The sequence below is a fragment of the Musca vetustissima genome, unplaced genomic scaffold, assembly GCF_032173495.1.
Source record: "Musca vetustissima isolate MV318-11 ecotype Yass unplaced genomic scaffold, APGP_CSIRO_Mvet_v1 utg59013, whole genome shotgun sequence".
Classification (NCBI taxonomy): domain Eukaryota; kingdom Metazoa; phylum Arthropoda; class Insecta; order Diptera; family Muscidae; genus Musca; species Musca vetustissima.
The window spans coordinates 78,085-98,914 of record NW_026874227.1 but is presented as its reverse complement, the minus strand read 5'-3'; positions in this window follow the sequence as shown (position 1 = coordinate 98,914).

The window sequence follows — 20,830 nt, the reverse complement described above, 5'->3', positions numbered from 1 at the left end:
GGACCCAGGGACCCCATGTTGGATTTCTATATTTGCTTTGACACTAGAAACATGTGTGCAAAATTTTGGCCGCCTACCTGAAGTGGGTAAAAACTCGGGTATTTACACACGTCTTTAAAGTATCGTAAAACTATCCAATCTAAATCGATTTGATAACAGAAACCCGGAAATAGGGTGTAAGATGTTATATTGCCGATTCAATATAGTAAATACCCAAATAAATACCCGCAAATGGGTATTTACCCGTTAAATACCATCTCTAGAGATGCGTGACACCACTTATAGAAAATCGAATGCTAATATATATAGGAGCCATATCTACATATTAACGTTGATTCGGACAAAACGGATATATGTCTTTTCAGCTCTTCACTATGAAGAGTTCATCGTCAAAACCGACTATATAATACCCTTCACCACTTTGGGTATATTCAACATATGTATCCTAACAGATGCTGCCTTTTCGAAAGAACATTGACGAGCAATTGTACGAACATAAATATGTGATCTTCATCCATAAGTAAACCGACTAACATAAATCTACCTACACATGCCATTCTGCAACCTATGCTTAATTTTGTAAATCGATTTACACTATTTGGTAAGCTGCACTGTTTAAAATTTTATCTCAATCAGACACCCATTGATTATTTTGTGTACAATCAATATGCTATATTTAAATCTGAATCGATCTCAAGGAAACTTGTCAGAGATTAATTTATGTTAACTTCAGTACGTTGTGTCTGTCGACCTAGCTATGTGTAAATCTGAACCGATGTTCACTAAAACTTATCACACATAATTCTAGACTCAATTCAGTACGCTATACCAAAATTCCTGTAAATCGAAAAATATATAGGGGCTTTGGTATTCGGGAAATATATATAAAATGAGTCGATTTTCACAAAACCCTCGACTTAATTTAGTACGCTATGTCATAATTCTTGCTAATCGACAATTACTTAAAATCGGAAAAAATATATATAGGAACTATATCTAAATCTTTAACATAAAATGGGATGAAAATATATTTGGGAGATATATGTAAATCTGAGCCGCTTTTCACTAAACTTAGCATACATCACTCTCGACATAATTCAGTACGCTATGTCAAAATTTGGGCAAATCGTAAGATATATAGGGACTTTGGTGCACCATTTACTCGGAATCAGAAAAAATTATATATGTGAGCTATATCTAATTCTGAACCGATTTTCACGAAACTTAACACACATAATTTTAGAATTAATTCGGTACGCTATGCCATATTTCGTGCAAATCGAAAGATATATAGGGACTTTGGTGCACCATTTACATTAAATCGGAAGAAAATATAGGGGAGACTGGATCACCTTCGGCATCGGGGCACCTTCGGCAATCGCGTTTTCGATATGAAGCTCTCACCTTACATCACTAGTTTCGATACATAGGTATCGAATATCGAAATAAATAACTGACACAAAGTTTGAAATTTCTAGCTAATAAGCTTATTTAGATACATGGGTTTTTGTATTTTTATACATGTTTCTGTAATATTTCAATTCCATTTCGTAAGTATAAACTTTTAAATTTTTAAGACAATATTATAAAAAAGTGGTTAACTACGATGTGTATTATTATAGAAATATTTAAAAATATAATGTTTTTACAAAACTGATCGAAAAAAAATGAAAAAAAAAACTATAAAAAGTACATTCGGGGTACATTCGGCATTTTAAAGTGGGGGACATTCGGCCATATACAGATTGTGCAATATTATTTCTTTAAAATGTTTTTGAGTTTGTCTTTAAAAATAATCCTTTAATATGGTTTGAAATTGCATACATAAGATCAAACGTGCTTGTATTGACGAAAATGCGATAGAAAACCCCTATTTCTGATGGTGTGTGCGACGTCCGCCGCTAGAAAATAAAGTCCTATAATTCAAACATTGTGTGGCGTATTAAAACCAAATAGAGCCTTTAGAGGATCAAAATTTAAACCAGACTGATAGCGATGATAATTACCCGGCTATGGCTATGGTGCCGAATGTGCCCCATCAAATGCCGAAGCTATCCCGGGTTGGGGCACATTCAGCGAATTTGACTTTTTTTACAAAACTGTACAATTTTTTAACTAATACTATTTTTTTATATCTTTTTGGAACTATTTTTTATAATTAAGTGTCAGAGGATAATAATCAGCCATAAAGTTGTTATATATGTTGAATAAGTACTGAGATATAGAGCTTCAAAAAAAAGTGCCGAAGGTGCCCCAGTCTCCCCTACATGGGAGCTATATTTAAATCTGAACCGATTTCAATAAAACCGATTTTGCAAAAAGTTGGGGAAAAAGAAATCCGTTATTATACCCTTCACCACACTATGGTACAGAGTATTATGTCTTTATGCATATGTTTGTAACAGGAAAAAATACTCGAGATAGACCCATGGTTCTTTTTGAGAATATGCATAGAATCACTTTCTGAGTCGATTTATACATGTCCGTCTTTCCGTCCATGTATTTTTGTTAACAAAGTACAGATCGCATTTATGATCCGATTTTGATGAAATTTGGCACAGGTCACTTAAGGGGACCCAGCCCCCGCCCCCCCCCCCTTCTCGGGGTCAACATTTTTTTTATTTAATTCGAATCTACACTAATTCAAGAATGTCCCTACAATTTTTTCAAGTGAAAATCTCAAGAACTCTTGAAGATATAGCCGATTTATTGTGTCAGCATCAAGTGACGGCTAAAGGGCTTCTCAAACTTTAAACGCGTTTTTCTCTTTTGCGAATGGCGGGCACGATAACTCAAAAACTAATAACCCAATCGATTCCAAATTTTTACACGTTTCTCTGTGAGTGTATAACTATCGTATTAATTAGGAACTTTCCTTACTGGTTTTTGGTAAAAAAACGGCGATTTTCCAAAAATATTTTTTTCAATGGTCCGCCATTTCGTTAATTTTAGAGCGAAGTTCATACGAGAGCCAGACATGTACTCTTTCTAACACCGTTGAAATTTTCGGATTCCGATGTTCCAGTGAAGAGTTATCATGCACGCCATCAAAAATAAAGACTTTTCTTCAATCACAAAAAACAACAACAAAAGAACAACAAAATTTTTTGTAAATTTTTTTTCTTCCTTTTTAAGTCTTCAAATATATATGTGCAAAGTTACAAACCTTAACAAGCATTGGTATTAATTTACCAGCCCATTTAAAATCTTAAAAATAAAAAAATCGAGGATTGGGGGTTCCCTTAATTTGCAAAATTTTGTACAGAGTACTGAATTAGGTCCCGACTGATGTATGCGATATTTCTAGATCTACAAGATATTGTAGATATTAACATGTCTTGCATGTACCCATAGTGGTGAAGGGTATCATATAGTCGGCCCCGTCCGACTTTTGAACTTTCCTTACTGGTTTTATATGAACTATAGGACTTTATTTAACATGCTTCGGAATGATGCACCGTTTTGATGTATGATTTGTTGCCATTTTAAAGGTAACTTCATAATGCCTCTCTCATAGAAATTCTGCTCTCTATTTGCAAAAAACTCTAGTATTCGATTTTCACAATCCTTCCTAGATACCAATTTTGTATCGTAAAAAAAAATTTTGCAATGCTAGAAAAAGATGATAATCGCTTGGTGCCAAATCCAAACTGTATGGCAAATGAAAAACTGTAAAATGTACCGAATTTTCTCTTTGTTCACTTCCATTATTAACATCCTGTAACTCACAATTGTAGGCACCAAACAAAAAACAGCAAAATGTTTTTACTACGAAATGTCACGCTTCCAATGAGCACAAATCTGAAAATATTTGATCGATACTTTACGAGAAATCTATCAGTACAGCCATCTGCCGAAAAAATAATGGATTTCATTTTCACAACCTAATATATATGTGAGCAATATTTAAAATTGAACCGATTTCAATGAAACTGAGCACACTTCAATCTGTAGGTAATTCGGTACGCTTTGAAACTAAGTAAGAACTGATTGAGGGACATGCATAAATCGCCTCAGAAAAAGATGCTATGCCTATTTTCAAACATATCCACAAATACGTAATACCCTGTACAAGTGTTGAAGCGTATAAGAATAATCAGAGAGATCACAATTCGGCGTCAGCTTAATTTCAGCTAATCTTTTAATAATCGTACAACGTGTCTACACTGATAATCGATATAGAACCAAACGTATGCATATTTGAAGATATTCTATATTAAAACCAGTAAGGAAAGTTCAAAAATCGGACGCGGCCGACTATATGATACCTTTCACCACTTTGGTTACAGGCAATACATGTTAATATCTACAATGTCTTGTAGATAGAATGGTCGTAGAATCTTTGGAGGACCATTGAGATGAAATCGGGGGAATTAAATGTGCCATTTAGATAAATATTTGAACCAATTGAAAAACCCCATGCACATACCATTCTGAAATCAATGAAAAATTGCATGTAAAACAGACTTAGATTCTTTGGTGTACCATTTGTATGAAATGGAGTCAAATTATGTATGGGAGCTATATATAAACAGATGGACCTAATTGAGTAACCGTTGCATACACTATTTGTTTTTTGTAATCTATATATTTAATTTAATACCCTCTGCCAAAATTCGTGTAACCACCATTTACATAAAATCGAACGAAACCATTAAGGAAAGTACTAAAGTCGGACGGGGCCTACTATATGATACCCTTTACCACTTTGGGTATATTCAACAGCTGAATCCTAAGAGACGTCGAATTTTTGAAAGACCATTAACATGAAAATGGATGCATAAATATGTCATTCTGCAACCTATACTAAATTTTTCATTTGGTCAGATATAGGGTTGCTTCTTACAATGTGAATTATGTAAAAAAGCACATATCAATATATATATATATATATATACATACATATATATACGCTATATTGAAATATAACCGATTTTACTTATTTCAGTATTTTTTTGCGCTTATCGGCAACATTTTGAGTTCTTGGTGCATCGTGTACTTAAAATCGGGAGAAAATATATAAAGGAGCTCTATCCAAATCTGAACCGATTTCAAGACTTTCCACATGCTAGGTTATATTAACTTCAGTACATTGTGCAAAATTTTGTGTCAATCGGTCTACCATTGGGTCCCCACATCATTCTAGACCTAATTCAGCACACTATACCAAATTTCGTGCAAATCGAAAGAAATATAGGGACTTTGGTGGACCATTTACATTAAATCGGACGAAAATATATATGGGAGCTATATCTAAATCTGGACCGATATTCAGGAAACTAAACACACATCATTCTAGACCTAATACATTACGCTATGCCAAATTTTGTGCAAATCGAGAGATATATAGCGAATTTGGTACACTATTTACATTAAATCGTACGAAAATATATATTGGAGCTATATCTAAATCTGGACCGATTTTCAGGAAACTTAAGGGGACCCCACCCATTCCCGGGGTCAAAAATTTTGTTGATATAATTCGAATCTACACTAATTAATGAATGTTCCTACAAAATTTCAAGTGAAAATCTCAAGAACTCTTGAAGATATTGCCGATTTATTGTGTCAGCATCAAGTGACGGCTGAAGGGCTTCTCAAACTTAAAACGCGTTTTTCTCTAAACATTTTTTTCTGAATGGCGGGCACGATAACTCAAAAACTAATAACCCAATCGATTTCAAATTTTTACACGTTTCTCTGTAAGTGTATAGCTATCGTATGAACTAGGATAAAGCCAACCGGTAAAGATCTTCCTTATTTTTTAACTTGGTTTTTGGTAAAAAATCGGCGATTTTCCAAAAAAAAATTTTCAAAGGTCCACCATTTTGTTAATTTTAGAGAGAAGTCAATAATCCTAGTTCATACGAGAGCCAGACATGTACTCTTTCTAACACCGTTGGAATTTTCGGATTCCGATGTTCCAGTTAGGAGTTATCATGCCCGCCATCAAAAATAAGGACTTTTCTTTAATTGCAAAAACAATAACAAAATTTTTTTGTAAATTATTTTTCTTCTCTTTTAAGTCTTCAATTATATATGTGCAAAGTTACAAACCTTAATTTTTGGTATTGGTATTGATTTGCCAGACAAATTTCGTGCAAATTTAAAATTATATAGGAACTTTGTACACCATTTAAATTAAATCGGACAAAAATATATATGGGAGCTATATCTTAATCTGAACCGATTTTTCCCAATTTCAAAAAGGTTCGTCCTTGGGCCAAATAAGTGACCTATGCCAAATTTCATCCAATTCGGATCATAAATGCGACCTGTACTTTGTTTACAATTTAACATGGACAGACAGACAGACAGACGGATGGACGGACATGCATAAATCGATGTATAAGTGATTATATACATAGTCTATCTCGCTTCCTTTTGCCTGTTACAAATATATGCAGAAACCCTGTAAAACAGTGTGGTAAAGGGTATAAATATATATAAGACCTATATCAAAATCTGAACCGATTTCAACAAACCTTATCACGCATCATTTTTTTCTCAATATTATTCGCTATGTAAAATTTTACACAATCAGACAAATATAGGGAGTTTTGTGTATCATTCACAAAAAACCGGACGAATCGACTTTAACTAAACTTCGCAGACACCAGTCTGGACCTAAATCAGTACTCTGTGCAAAATTTTGTCCATATCGGACTAATATTGGGAGTTTGGTGTATCATTCACCAAAAAATCGGACGAAACTATATATGTGAGCTATATCAAAACCTGACCCAATTTTAACAAAACTCCGCACACATAAGCATGGACCTGATTCAGTGAGCTGTGCAAAATTTTGTCCCAATCGGACAAATATTGGGAGTTTGGTGCATCATTTACATAAAATCGGACGAAACTATATATGGGACCTATATCTAAATCTGAACCGATTTTCTCCTATTTCAATAGGGGTCGTCCTTGGGCCAAATAAGTGAACTGTGCCAAATTTCATCCAAATCGGATCATAAATGCGACCTTTACTTTGTTAACAAAAATTCATGGACGGACGGACATGCGTAAATCGACTCAGAAAGTGATTCTATGCTTATTCTCAAAAGGAACCATGGGTCTATCTCGATTCCTTTTGCCTGTTACAAACATATGCACAAAGACATAATACCCTGTACCACAGTGTGGTGAAGGGTATACAAAATCAGCATCATACGGAGGCTGGTATTATTATTGCACAAACGTTGATGATCAGTGTCAATGTTATGTACATTGCTTAACTCGTGCTCGTTAACTTAAACAAAATATCGAGTTTTGTTTGTATTATTTCAAACATGACAAAAAAACGAAATATTACACTTAGCACTCTGTTCACACCTTGTATTTACAACCATTTATGGACTTTTTGCATTGCAATGTGCGGAGGTTTTTTTTTTGCATTTACCAGTGGGTGTATACCGGCGAATCTATACAAATTAATGATAGTTTCGAATTTAATCAGATTAAATATTTCATTGGCTGTTGTTAATATATATCGAGATTTTCCAGCCGCCAGTAGTGTTAACATATGAAATTAATGAGATGATGATACTGATAGATATCTACTGTAAAAATATTATGACATATATTGCAAAAAAGTTAATTTTTTCAATTATTACAAAATGGCATTTTTGGTAATCTGACAGAAATAGAAATTTTGTTTAGAAATGCCTTGTTAACCATGAATTAAAGACATTAACAAAATTTTCAATTAAGAGGATTCCTTAGTGATCCAAATATTACGATTTGTTACAAGTGTTATGTGGGTATAAGGCGTTGTTTTTTTATTTTATTTATTTATTAATTTTTTTTGAAAGAACTCAGAGCACTGTTGAAGATCAGTAGCGAAGCCCTAATCTATATTCGCCCTTGACGTACCTCCTTGGTGAACAATGACATATTTTTGTACCCTTCACCAAACTGTGGCACCAAACTGTGGAAGCTATACCAAAAAGATTGCTCAAATTCCAGATCTGAAATATCACATTATGTTCGTCTATTAAGAATCCCTGAGTTTCATCACTTCTATAAAGACTTCTTGAGCTCCAACACGTCTCCAACAACTTCCAGAGCTCCAGCTCTTCTATAAAGACTTCCTGAGCTCCAGCTCGTCTATAAAGATTCGATGAGCTCCTGTTTATCTATAAAGACCCCTGAGCTCCATCTCCTCTATTAAGACTTCCTGAGCTCCAGTTATTCTATAAAGATTCCCTAAGCTTCACCTTGTCTATAAAGACTCCCTGAGCTCCATCTCCTCTATAAGGACTTCCTGAGCTCCGTCTACAATAACTCCTAGATACAATAACTCCTACTGATTAAAAATATATGCAAATGTTTTATTGGGACACTGGTGATGAGAAATTCAATATATACTCCAGTTTTTGGTGATAGCATCAAATTCATTGAAAATATATGTATACAAATTTCCTCTTTAAATTTATTAAACAAACATCCACACCAGGAAAAAGAATTAAGCTTGGTGTTAACAAAATTATATTCCTGACACAATTCACAAAACCAATCCTTTTTTCCTTACTATTTGTGGCAAGTCATTCATTCGTTAACTGAAATAAACTTCAATGTGGAATTTATTATTCCTATATTGCAATAATGCCCTTGGAGGGCACTTACGGCAAGGAGGACTGGTAGGAAAAAAGCGGTAACACCTATCCAAATGCCCGCAACAATCAATGACTCAATAATATTTACTTTACAAGCACAATGGCATACCAACTACCTCCATACACACCTACATACCTATGGTGTGTAGATCTTCAAGTAAATAACGACACTCGTTTAAATGTTTTATATATTAATTAAAAATGTGTATACAGTAAACAATAAAAGAAAATATAAACAAAAAAGCAACAAAATAAAATCAATTGCGAAATTCGTTAAAAAAACTGTTCAATTCATTGCATACTTTCAGGCAGGCATATATGGATGGCCACAAGTATGCTACAGAAACATAATCATCATCAGCATCAGCATGAGCGACAGCAGTAAAACACTCGAAATAAACCCAGAAAAACAGGCCACATCACTGTCACTCAAACAGCCAGCCTTCCAGCTAGACGGACATCCATCCATTCATTCGCTCTATCACTGACTCATTTCCATCAGACACAATGTATTGCTGCCATTAGCTGGAATCTCTTCCACCAATGGGATGGCATTTCGAATGCCAGTAAATGGGCAATGTATCAATTAATTCAATTGAATTGTTGCAATCAATGTTTTTGATAACCTTAAGGGATTAACACTGACCGAGCATATAGATGGTTCCGAAAATAGCTACGAAATATGCACACATGGCTGCCAGCCAGCCAACCCACCCACACATAAGCACAAAAAATACCTCCAATATGTATTTTTTGTGCAACCAACTTACTGGGAGAAATTGCGAAAGACTTTAAAAAGGTGGATAAAATGCAATGTGTGGTAAATGCAATTTATTTCAGTGTGCAAAACGATTTTGAGTGGTGGAAATTTTCTTTGCGAGCATTTTAAAGACCTAAAAGGACAAATTTGCCATAGGTCGCGTTTTTGAGATATGGCGTGATGAATATTTTGCTGGTAACAATAAGGTTCTTGAAGAAAAATCGTTGCATATTTGTCTGCGGTCATTGCAAGTCATTTCTGTGATGACATGTCTTAAGACAAATGGAATGAGGTATATTTTTGTAAAACATATCCGCCTTCTTTCTCGAGTCCTTTTGCGCCTCTTTCGATCTTAGCTTTTCGTAACTAAATACGATAAAAATATATTTTCTGACAAAACATGTCGCTCTTTAGATATTAGCTAGAGCCCTTTAAAGACAAGAAATCAACCCCCTTTAAACGATTCTTGCTCAGAAACTTTGAAAAAAATTATAAAATAAAAAATCGTTTACGCTCCCCCATATTATGGAAGGAATATTTCGTTCAAATGATTCCAAAGATATATCTTTTTCGTCAGTCTAATGTGTTTCAGTCGAAGTCCCGATTTAAGGAGAACCTTCAATTCACGGCTTCAAAAAATGAATTTTTATATCATTCACCTCACTGTGGTATAAGCTATTATGTCGTTGTGCATATGTTTCCAAAAGACAAAACGAAAAATATGATAAGCCCACCGATACTGTTGAGTGATTCTATGCATAATCACTTTCTGAGCCGATACATGCAAGTCCGACCGTCTGTCCAAATTAAATTTTAAACGAAGTACAGGTTGCATTTATAATACGATTCATTTACCACAGCTCATTTTACAATATTACACCACAGTCCAAATGTTTGTCCGATTGAGACGAAATTTTGCATAGCTTAGCTAAATTCAGTCTGGAATGACGTGTGTTAAGGTTCTTTGAAATCGATTCAGATTTATATATAGCTTCCGTATATACTTTCGGCCGATTTTATGAAAGGGATACACCAAAGTCCCACGGTTTGTCCCAATGAAACGAAATTTGGAATAGGTACCGTATTGAACTTTAAAGTTTTCTGATATTTGTTAAGTTTTCCGATAATGATGAAATTTTGTACAGGGTGGTTTAGCGAGTCCACAATGTCGTGCATTAAATTTCGTTTAAGCCAGTACATATTAACATATAGCTTTAAGTCATATATTAATAGTACTTCGGCTTCATCTCACCTATAAATAATAATTGGGATTTAGCTCGTCTACAATCGCGATTTTAAACTGATCTGTAATACATCTTTCGTATTGTCGATAAAAAAAATCCCTGATCTCTAGCTTATCTGTAATAGCTCTTCTCTTAATGGCCTGCAGATCGACTATAATATCTTTCTGAGCTCCAGCTCGTCTACAAATAATCTTTGAGCTTTAGCTCGTCTATGAAGACTGCTGGTGCTTCAGTTCGCCTATGAAGAATCTCTGGGCTTTAGTTCGCCTATAAATAATCCTTGTACTTCAATTCGCCTATAAAGCCTACCTGAGCCTTTGTCCGTCCCTTTATTAAGACCCTCTGAACTCCAGCTCGTCTATAAAGACTCTCTGAGCTTCAGTTCGTATATAAAGATTTCTATAAAGATGTCCTTACCTCCACCTATAAATAATACTTGGGATTCAGCTCGTCTACAAAAAATCTCGATTTTGAACTGATCTGTAATGAATCTTTCGTCTTGTCGATAAAAATCCCCTGATCTCTAGCTTATCTGTAATAGCTCATCTATAAAGATTTTCTGTGTTCAATCAAGTCTATAAATAGTGCTCAAATTCCAGATCATATATGAGAACTTAATGTCGTCTATAACAACTCTTTGGGCTCCATGTCCTCTTTAAAAACTATCTAGGCTCTTGCTCATCTACAATGACCTCCTCCTCAGTAAAGGCTCTCTAAGGAAAAGGTTATGATTTAATGGCCTGCAGATCGACTATAATATCTTTCTGAGCTCCAGCTCGTCTATGAAGAACCTTGAGCCTCAGCTCTTCTACAAATAATCTTTGAGCTTCAGCTCGTCTATAAAGACTACCTGAGCTCTCTATTTAGACTCCCTGAACTCCAACTCGTTTATAAAAAGACCCTTAATTTCAGCTCTATGAAGACTGCTGGTGCTTCAGTTCGCCTATGAAGAATCCCTGGGCTTTAGTTCGCCTATAAATAATCCTTGTACTTCAATTCGCCTATAAAGCCTACCTGAGCCTTTGTCCGTCCCTTTATTAAGACCCTCTGAACTCCAGCTCGTCTATAAAGACTCTCTGAGCTTCAGTTCGTATATAAAGATTTCTATAAAGATGTCCTTACCTCCACCTATAAATAATACTTGGGATTCAGCTCGTCTACAAACAATCTCGATTTTGAACTGATCTGTAATGAATCTTTCGTCTTGTCGATAAAAATCCCCTGATCTCTAGCTTATCTGTAATAGCTCATCTATAAAGATTTTCTGTGTTCAATCAAGTCTATAAATAGTGCTCAAATTCCAGATCATATATGAGAACTTAATGTCGTCTATAACAACTCTCTGGGCTCCATGTCCTCTTTAAAAACTATCTAGGCTCTTGCTCATCTACAATGACCTCCTCCTCAGTAAAGGCTCTCTAAGGAAAAGGTTATGATTTAATGGCCTGCAGATCGACTATAATATCTTTCTGAGCTCCAGCTCGTCTATGAAGAACCTTGAGCCTCAGCTCTTCTACAAATAATCTTTGAGCTTCAGCTCGTCTATAAAGACTACCTGAGCTCTCTATTTAGACTCCCTGAACTCCAACTCGTTTATAAAAAGACCCTTAATTTCAGCTCTCTATAAAGACTCCTGGTGCTTCAGTTCGCCTATGAAGAATCCCTGGACTTCAGTTTGTCTATAAATAATCATTGAACTTTAGTTCGCCTATAAAGACTACCCAAGCCTCAGTCCGTCCCTTTATTAAGACTCTCTGAACTCCAGCTCGTCTATAAAGACTCCCTGACCTTTAACTCGTCTATAAAGACTCCATGAGATTCACCTTGTCTATAAAGACTCTCTGAGCTTCGTATATAAAGATTCCCAGAGCTCCATCTGGTCTATAAAGATGTGCTTACCTCCACCTCGTCCAAAAGGACATATTTTCATTCTCTGAGGTTTATTTAGACTATATAGACACATTAGAGTTCCAAAATTGTATAAAAAAACCTCCTAAATTCTAACTCGTATATAATAATATGTATAGAACATCGCGGCTCCAGCTCGTTTATGACAACTTACTGTGCTTAAGTTTTTAGTTAAAACCTCAATCTCAACTTACTCCTAAGGACAACATGAGCTTCAGCTCATCAAAAAGAATTACTGAGGCTGTAGGACACATGAAGAAAACGGCCAAATTTTGAGGCGCATAAATGACAATAAATAAATACGACAGTTTGAGAGGCATACTATTTTTTTCACACAGTCTTCTAATTCATGGTATGTACAACCAGAATTATTTATTGATCGGCCCCTATGTAGCCCTACCCGAAACATGGAGAATATTTGGTACCCTGGGTCGAATAATCACTATTACAACGTATACGCTACGATACACAATTCTAATGCAATTTGGTCGAGAAGATAAAATCTTGAGATTGGTCCCTCTATTTCTGGGAACTCTGCATTCTTTGAGAGGTCTTTCAGTCTTCTTAATTTTCCAAGAATTTTGTTCAAAGGTTGACAAATGCTGGGCAGTGACATAGGGAATGTTCCAATGTTTCTTTGTCTTTCCCATAGCTCATTATACATCCTGTAAATGTGCTTAGATGCTATGATGTCCTGTGAGAATACCAGTCATTCGGCTAATATTGGGTCTCCCCATGACTCATTTCTAGACGTGTTGCGCTAAAAGGTTTGACACTATTCACATCTATATTGTCTAGTCAGTAGCACTTCTGGCGAATACGCTGGATATCTCATTGCCTATGATTATTGTATCACTCGCTGCCCAAATGATTCGTACAAAATCTCCTGTAAATGTGCTTAGAGGCTATGATCTCCTGTGAGAATATCTGTCAGTCGGTTAATATTGAGTCTCCCCATGACTCATTTCTACATCTGTTGCGACAGAAGGTTTGACACTGTTCACATCTATATTGTCTAGTCAGTTGCACTTCTGGCGAATACGTTGGCTATCTCAATGCCTATGATTATTGTATCACTCGCTACCCAAATAATTCGTACAAAATCTCGTCAAATTGCTTATGTTTTTTTTTAATTCCATTCTAGTTTTTAAATTAACTGATTTGGAGTTTATTGCGTTAATAGCTTGTTTACTATCCGTCACTATATTTTCTATATCCTCGTCATAGTTAAAACTTAACCACTGTAGATACTCCGTTATAGGTTTATCCTCCGCCTATATGATCGTAATGTGATCTGGTCGGCGAAGTGAAATTTCAGTCGCGTGTTTTTCAATAAAAAAAGTCCCTGCTAGCCGGGAGCTATCTTTGTAACAATAGTTTCCACAGGTCATTTGAATCCCATCAGACTCTATATAGTATCAGAGTTTCACATTGTGTGACCTGTCTTGTTTCCGGTATTCGGTCTGACTAAAAATTGTCGAGATATCGTTTCATTTCGAGACATTGTTTCATATTTGAAACGAAGCCATATATATATAGACCGGATGTTCTCTGTCCATTGCTGTCTACCAAACTAAAGACGCATATATTAGAATTGGCCTAATAACGCTTTTGTAGATCTTCGGATTGAAATCTATCTTAGAGCCTACAGTTCATCTGATGAAGGACCAGCAACTGTCGGACTTTTTGACCCATTGCTGTATGTGTTCGTTGGGTTCCTCATACTGTCCTATTTGTTTCATTCTGGTAATAAGATATATCACCGTCTCTTATAATGATTCACGTTTTGATTCGCCTTATGAAAGGCGATTAGGATTCTTTCCCCTTACAAGTATTATAGCGTCGTCTGGATAAAAGAATGCTTCAAATCCCTCCTCGGTTAAGGTTTTTACAATAATAGATGAAAAACACATATTTATGAGGAATAAATCAAGACAAATATCATCACAGATCTGGATTGCTTTATCTATCTATTCCCTAGCATATGGCTGACCCTGACTATGCATATCGGGAAAACTCAAAATGATTCTAAGTATTGGATAAGTGTTCCAGTGATGACATACAGCTAATGTGTACATTTCATGTTTTGACATATCGCCCATAATATTGGGGACCTTTATATTACAAAGGTCCAGTCATCATTATTTTTAAGATTTTATGTGAATTTCCTCGGCGAAGTACCTGTATTTTGGCATTCCAGATTCATGGTGGGTAAAAACAGAAAAATGTTAGTAAAGGGCCCTTTACACCATGATTCTGGAATCCCAAAATACAGCTACTTCGCCGAGGAAATTCACATAAAATCTTAAAAATAATGATGACTGGACCTTTGTAATATAAAGGTCCCCAATATTACGGGCGATATGTCAAAACATGAATCTCTTATAATAATTTTCGGTGCAATTGTACACCAGGGTAACTTCGACAAGAAAATAACTTTGACATAACTTCCATATACAAGTCCCAGCCCACTTAAGGTATATTGTTAGTCCTAACCGAAGTATTTTAACCTGAATGTCCCGTAATTCGATACTTCGTTTTCTCGAAGGACAAAACAGCCTGACTGACAGATTTGCATGTTATGGCATATATTTAAGGATTTCCTCATATACCAATATACTCTTCAATTCTATTCAACATCGATAGTGGGAGAAATTTAATGCCCTAGTTCTTTAGATTTCCAGAAAAAAATTCTCTTTGAAACTATTTTGAAAAAAAAAATCCAACATTATTTCTTAGCTCATTTTGATATTTACCCTACCCAACCCGTTTTATATACGCCATTTTAAGTACATTTCATTGCGGTTAAAACAACACGCTCTGACCAACGAAATTAAAAAATCAATTCATTTTTTCCGGCTGCCCGTTGTTCGACTCCGGACAGTATCACTAAGTAAGTGGACGAGTAAATGTGTGTCAGGCCACAGATGAGGCCATTGATAATTATGGTGGTGATGATGGTGGCATCGAAATTAAAACGAAACCCAAAATTTGGATCTTTTGTTCTAGGCGGTGGTGTTGCTGCACTAGCAGATTTTTTATTGCTGCACATTTAACACACATCTGGGCTTGGGTGTTCGGTGTACATACAAATGCATACATATGATTGCCCTGCTTTTACTGTCAAATTAAATGAACATTAAAGCCGTTCTTTCACTATTCATCTATGGTTTATGGGCACATTTACAGTAAATAAATGTGAATTGATTCTTCCTATGGGGTGATGGACATAAGGTATTGGAGGGGTGGATTAAAGATGAACAACTAGGAAGACAATAGCTATCCTTAAATGGGTGCTATACCAATATAGGGACCTATATTGCTCGGTACCGTTAGAATGAGAATCTGAAAAATCAAATCAGATCCAATTAGGATGAAAAACGAGCACACCCTCTGAGAACCACAAATACCAATTGCATCTCTCACCGAAAATTCATTATCGACCCATATTTACACTCCAACCCCACTTCTTTGATCCTCTTAAAGCATTACTCAACCTCATCAATGTACTTTAGATGCAAGTCAAGCAAAGGACTTTGCCACTTTCACTGCTCTCATTTCTCAAAAAGCTTAAACGACAAGATATTCATCTCGGGGACGTAAATTTTCACCAGAATTAGACGAATTTTTGGCTGACAAGCCATTTCCATTACACAACTGACATCGATGGACTTTGCTTCCGTCGATGTCTTCTTATGGCCAAAAAGGACATGTTCAAATGTCCCCAGAAAAAACTAACAACAACAACAAAGAAGAGACTGCAGCAAACCCCTGTCTTTGTGGTAGCAACGTAAAAAGAAAACAATCAACATAATTAAGCTGCATGTTGCATATTCATACTGTCACGCATGTACACACACACACACATCTAGATGACACTGACTGGCATTCGTTAAGGCGTGTTGTTACGTGTGTTGCCGTTTTCTATTTTCACATCTTTAACTCGCATCTGTGGCCAGCCATGGTATGTTCTTCCATGGAATAGCCTCACACGCACACACACACTTTGAAATGCGGCGTGATTCACACTGACCACAGTCACTTGTGTTGAATGGCGGTTTACCCCATAATCACACCATCCCGGCCAGTGAACCACTGTGTGCACCATTGTAATGGACTTTTGGGGCATTATTTTTGAACGTCGTTCTCCGCCTTGTTATTGGTTACTTGCCAATTACCATATTGATCTGCATATCAGGGAGTTGCTGCAACAAAAGGCATATGACCGAACGACCAACCAAGCTACCGACCACCAGAGTTTATCGTAAAGGACAATTGATGTGAGTGACACTCTGTTGCTTCGTAGAAAACTCAGATGTTGTGTTTTGCGAGTATTTGTGGCCTAAAACACAAATGCATGGCTGCGGAATGAATTTAAGATTCAGGTTTTGTAGAGTTTTCCGTAAAACAAAGCCATAGGCGAGGGATATCTTCGTCTAAAAGGATTGGCTTTATTAGAGGAATAAATAATTGAAATGTTTCGCAATGCAATTTATATCGTTAGTTAGTGGACAACGGATATTTTAGGAGTAAAAATTAATATTATGAACTGAAATATTAATTTAGTCAAGAAATATAGCTTAAATTGTTATATGTTGGTAAAAACAGTAATTTTGGAGTGTCCGTTTGCCATTGACATACATACATAACCTGTAAGGAAAATGGTAAAGTCGGACGGGACCGACATTATGATACCCTACACAACCATCCGTGAACTATCTATAGATAGATCTATACTCCGTGTCTGGGCAATATCTCGCAATATTTGCCACCTCTTGACAGACCAGATGACAATAGCTCCTCCAAAAAGGTGGGTATAGGCTCAATATTTCGCGGCGTTACAAATTCTTGGAGCCATAATATTTACAGCAAAGTTATGTATGATATACAAATGATAGTGTTTTGGTGTGTTCTTCCATATATCACTTACATTTTTAAATTTTTAGCAAACGCATAGACACCATTTAGGACCTGCTTACTGCTTTGCAAACAAAGCAGCAACAGCAAACTATAATGGACGGACGGACGAACGGCCGGACACACATGTCTAGATAAAGTCAGCAAGACGAGGACCAATATTTCGCGGCGTTACAAACTTTTGGGGCTGCACAAAGCTATAATACCCTGACAACATAGTTGTGTAGGGTATAATAAATTCATATAAGAAAACCCGCTTATAAGAACTTTTTCGGATGTTCTTATATCGGCGGTCTACTGTATTGGGTATCTTTAATCAGAATCAGCTGTAAATTAATAATTTGGATTCATTTTGGCTACCAGATCCGCATACGAAAACCAGTAAATTCAAAAGTCGGACGGGCCGACTATCGTAAAGTCGCTTAACTGAAAAATATCGGAAAAGTGAAATTGATTTCCTTCACCATTACATTTTATGTTAATCGCCTACAATTAACTCCGCATAAGTGAAACTTTGCATAACTGAAAATATCGGATAACTGAAATAGCTTTTGGAGTCAAATATTCCAATTTCCCTGAAATCACTCCGTATTACTGAAAATTGTGAGAATGAAGGATAATGACAGAATATTTTGCATTGAGGAATACACATCTTCAAAGCCCATTCTAACAGACAGATAAGGAAGAATGTTACTCATTTACAATCCCATATTACAGGCAAGTCAGATATTAAAAAGACTTAAATCGGCTAGTATGAAACGTTACGCATAAAAAATCTTTTGAGGAGTGAACATGTCAACCAGTTTCTATTTCTGTCGTCTATTTTCATAAAATTAGAGACCTACGAATTCGATATAAAATATGAATTATTGAAATTCCTAAAACTTGAAAATGTTTCCCTTATGAGAAGTTTGGATAACTGAAATTATTTTCAGTTAACCGAACTCCGCATAAGTGAAAACATCGGATAACTGAAACAGACATCCAGTTTTTTTCCGTTTCAATAAAGCGGAGTCGACTGTAAGATCTATATATAAATGAACGTATTTGAGCTACCATGGCATCCACCATTTGGTATGCTGCAACACAGTGCGCTATCCAAAATGTATCTCGACACAAAATCCAATACACGTTATTCTAGGTTCGATTTGATACGTTGTGCACTTATTCGTCCTTAGCGGACAAACTTTAGCTATTTGGTACATAATTTTGATAAAATTAGGTGAAAGAATATATGGAAGCTATATCTAAACCTGAAACGTCTTCAATCCAATACGTTGCACCATTTACATAAAAACGGACGAAAATATATATGAGAGCTATATCCAAATCTGAACCTATTGCATCAAACGGATGTCAACCTGTAGTAACTTCAATAAGGTATGCAAAAATTTGTCTTAATCGGAAAACATTAAAAATTCGTCCATTTACATAAAATCGGACAAAACTTTATATGGGAGCTATATCTAAATCTGAACCGATTTCAAAAAAAACATCGCATACATCGATCAGGACCTAAGTCAGTACTCTGTGCAAATTGGATCATAAATGCGACCTGTACTTTGTTAAAAAGCAAAACATGGACGAACGGACGGACATGCATAAATCGACATAGAAATTATTCTATGTGTATTCTCAAAAGGAACCATGGGTCTATCTCGATTCTTTTTGCTTGTTACAAACATATGCTCAAATACATAATACCCTGTACCACAGTGTGGTCAAGGGTATAATAAATTTATTTTTAGAAACTCAAATAAAATATAATATCTGTAGTCAATAATGGGTAGGGCCTCCCTTATTTTGAATAAGTTCAAAAATCCTATCCATCATACTGTCTATCAAATTTCTGTCGCAAATCTTCGTCGATTGACCACTATTCATCGATAATCACTCCTTTGGGGTTAAATACAGTTTGGTATTGGCGATTTTCGGCATATACACGACTCGTCAAGATTGCCCATATGTTCTCGATCGGATTCTGACACGCAGTGTATAGTCAAATACATCTGTCCTGGATCCTATCCGTATTCGTTCAATTGACATTAGTTGGCCAACCACATTATATTCTTTACTTAGCGTTTTTTCAACGTTCACAAACATTTCTTAAATTCGCATAAAAAAACAAACAGAAATCAAGGATTTTTCAAATCTCTTCAAACATGTAGTCCACTCTTTTAATCTGCATTTCATCATAAATTGTTTCTCTTCATATTCAAAACATCTACGTTTCAAATAAATCTTACATAATAACTTCTAAGAACATTCTATCATCTATCTTTCGGAAGTGACAGTGGTAGTGTTAGTCTATGTGCCAAAGTTTTGCCAAAAACTGCTCGCAGCGTGTTGTACTTAAGTAAATTGGCTGAACGAAAACTACAAATTTGCGAAAGACAATAGAAATGACCATAAATAAAACCAAGGACTCCAATAAAAAACGACAAAAACAACAACAGTGTAGAGGAAGCCAACAAATATAACTGGCCACCAGCAGCAAATGGGATGCAAGAACAACAACAAATTGTATATATTTTTTCTGTTTGCCGAAGAAATACTATTACCAATAGAATGGACCACCGACAGACTACTGCTGACTGCCCGACTGCCTGGTGGGTTGTTTGATTGGGCGTTTTAGTTCGCTTCGCTTTTGGCTGTTGCTTCCGACAAATATATGTTTACAATATTCATATTTATGGCATTGCAACGAGAATATTCATTCACATGTTGAAAGGTCCAATAGAGCACAAAAAATAAAAAAAAACTGTGCTAAGTACCAAAAATATTCGTTGCGAGGGACTATGGAAGAGCGAAAGTGATAAAACAAAGAATGGTTATACCACTGGTAGTTTTCGGCTGCGTTAGAATCGTGATGAGAGGGTGAGGTGGCTTTGAGGTGATTGAATATATGGCATATTTGTAAAGAATCCAAGTCAAGATGGAACCGTAAAATTATTTTTCAAAAATCCACGCTGCCGAATTCATCACTCAGGCTGGAAAGCATATCGGAGATATTGTGACCGGGATCCGAATTAAGGGAACCCCCCCCATTCTCGATTTTATTTTTTCAAGATTTTCAATGGGCTGGTAAATCAATACCAATGCTTGTTAAGGTTTGTAACTTTACACATATACAATTGAAGATTTAAAAGAGAAGAAAAATAATTTACAACAAAATTTTGTTATTGTTTTATTGTTGTTTTTTGTTATTAAAGAAAGGTCCTTATTTTTGATGGCGGGCATGATAACTCCTCACTGGAACATCGGAATCCGAAAATTCCAACGGTGTTAGAAAGAGTACATGTCTGGCTCTCGTATGAACTAGGATTATTGACTTCGCTCTAAAATTAACAAAATGGTGGACCTTTGAAAAAATATTTTTGGAA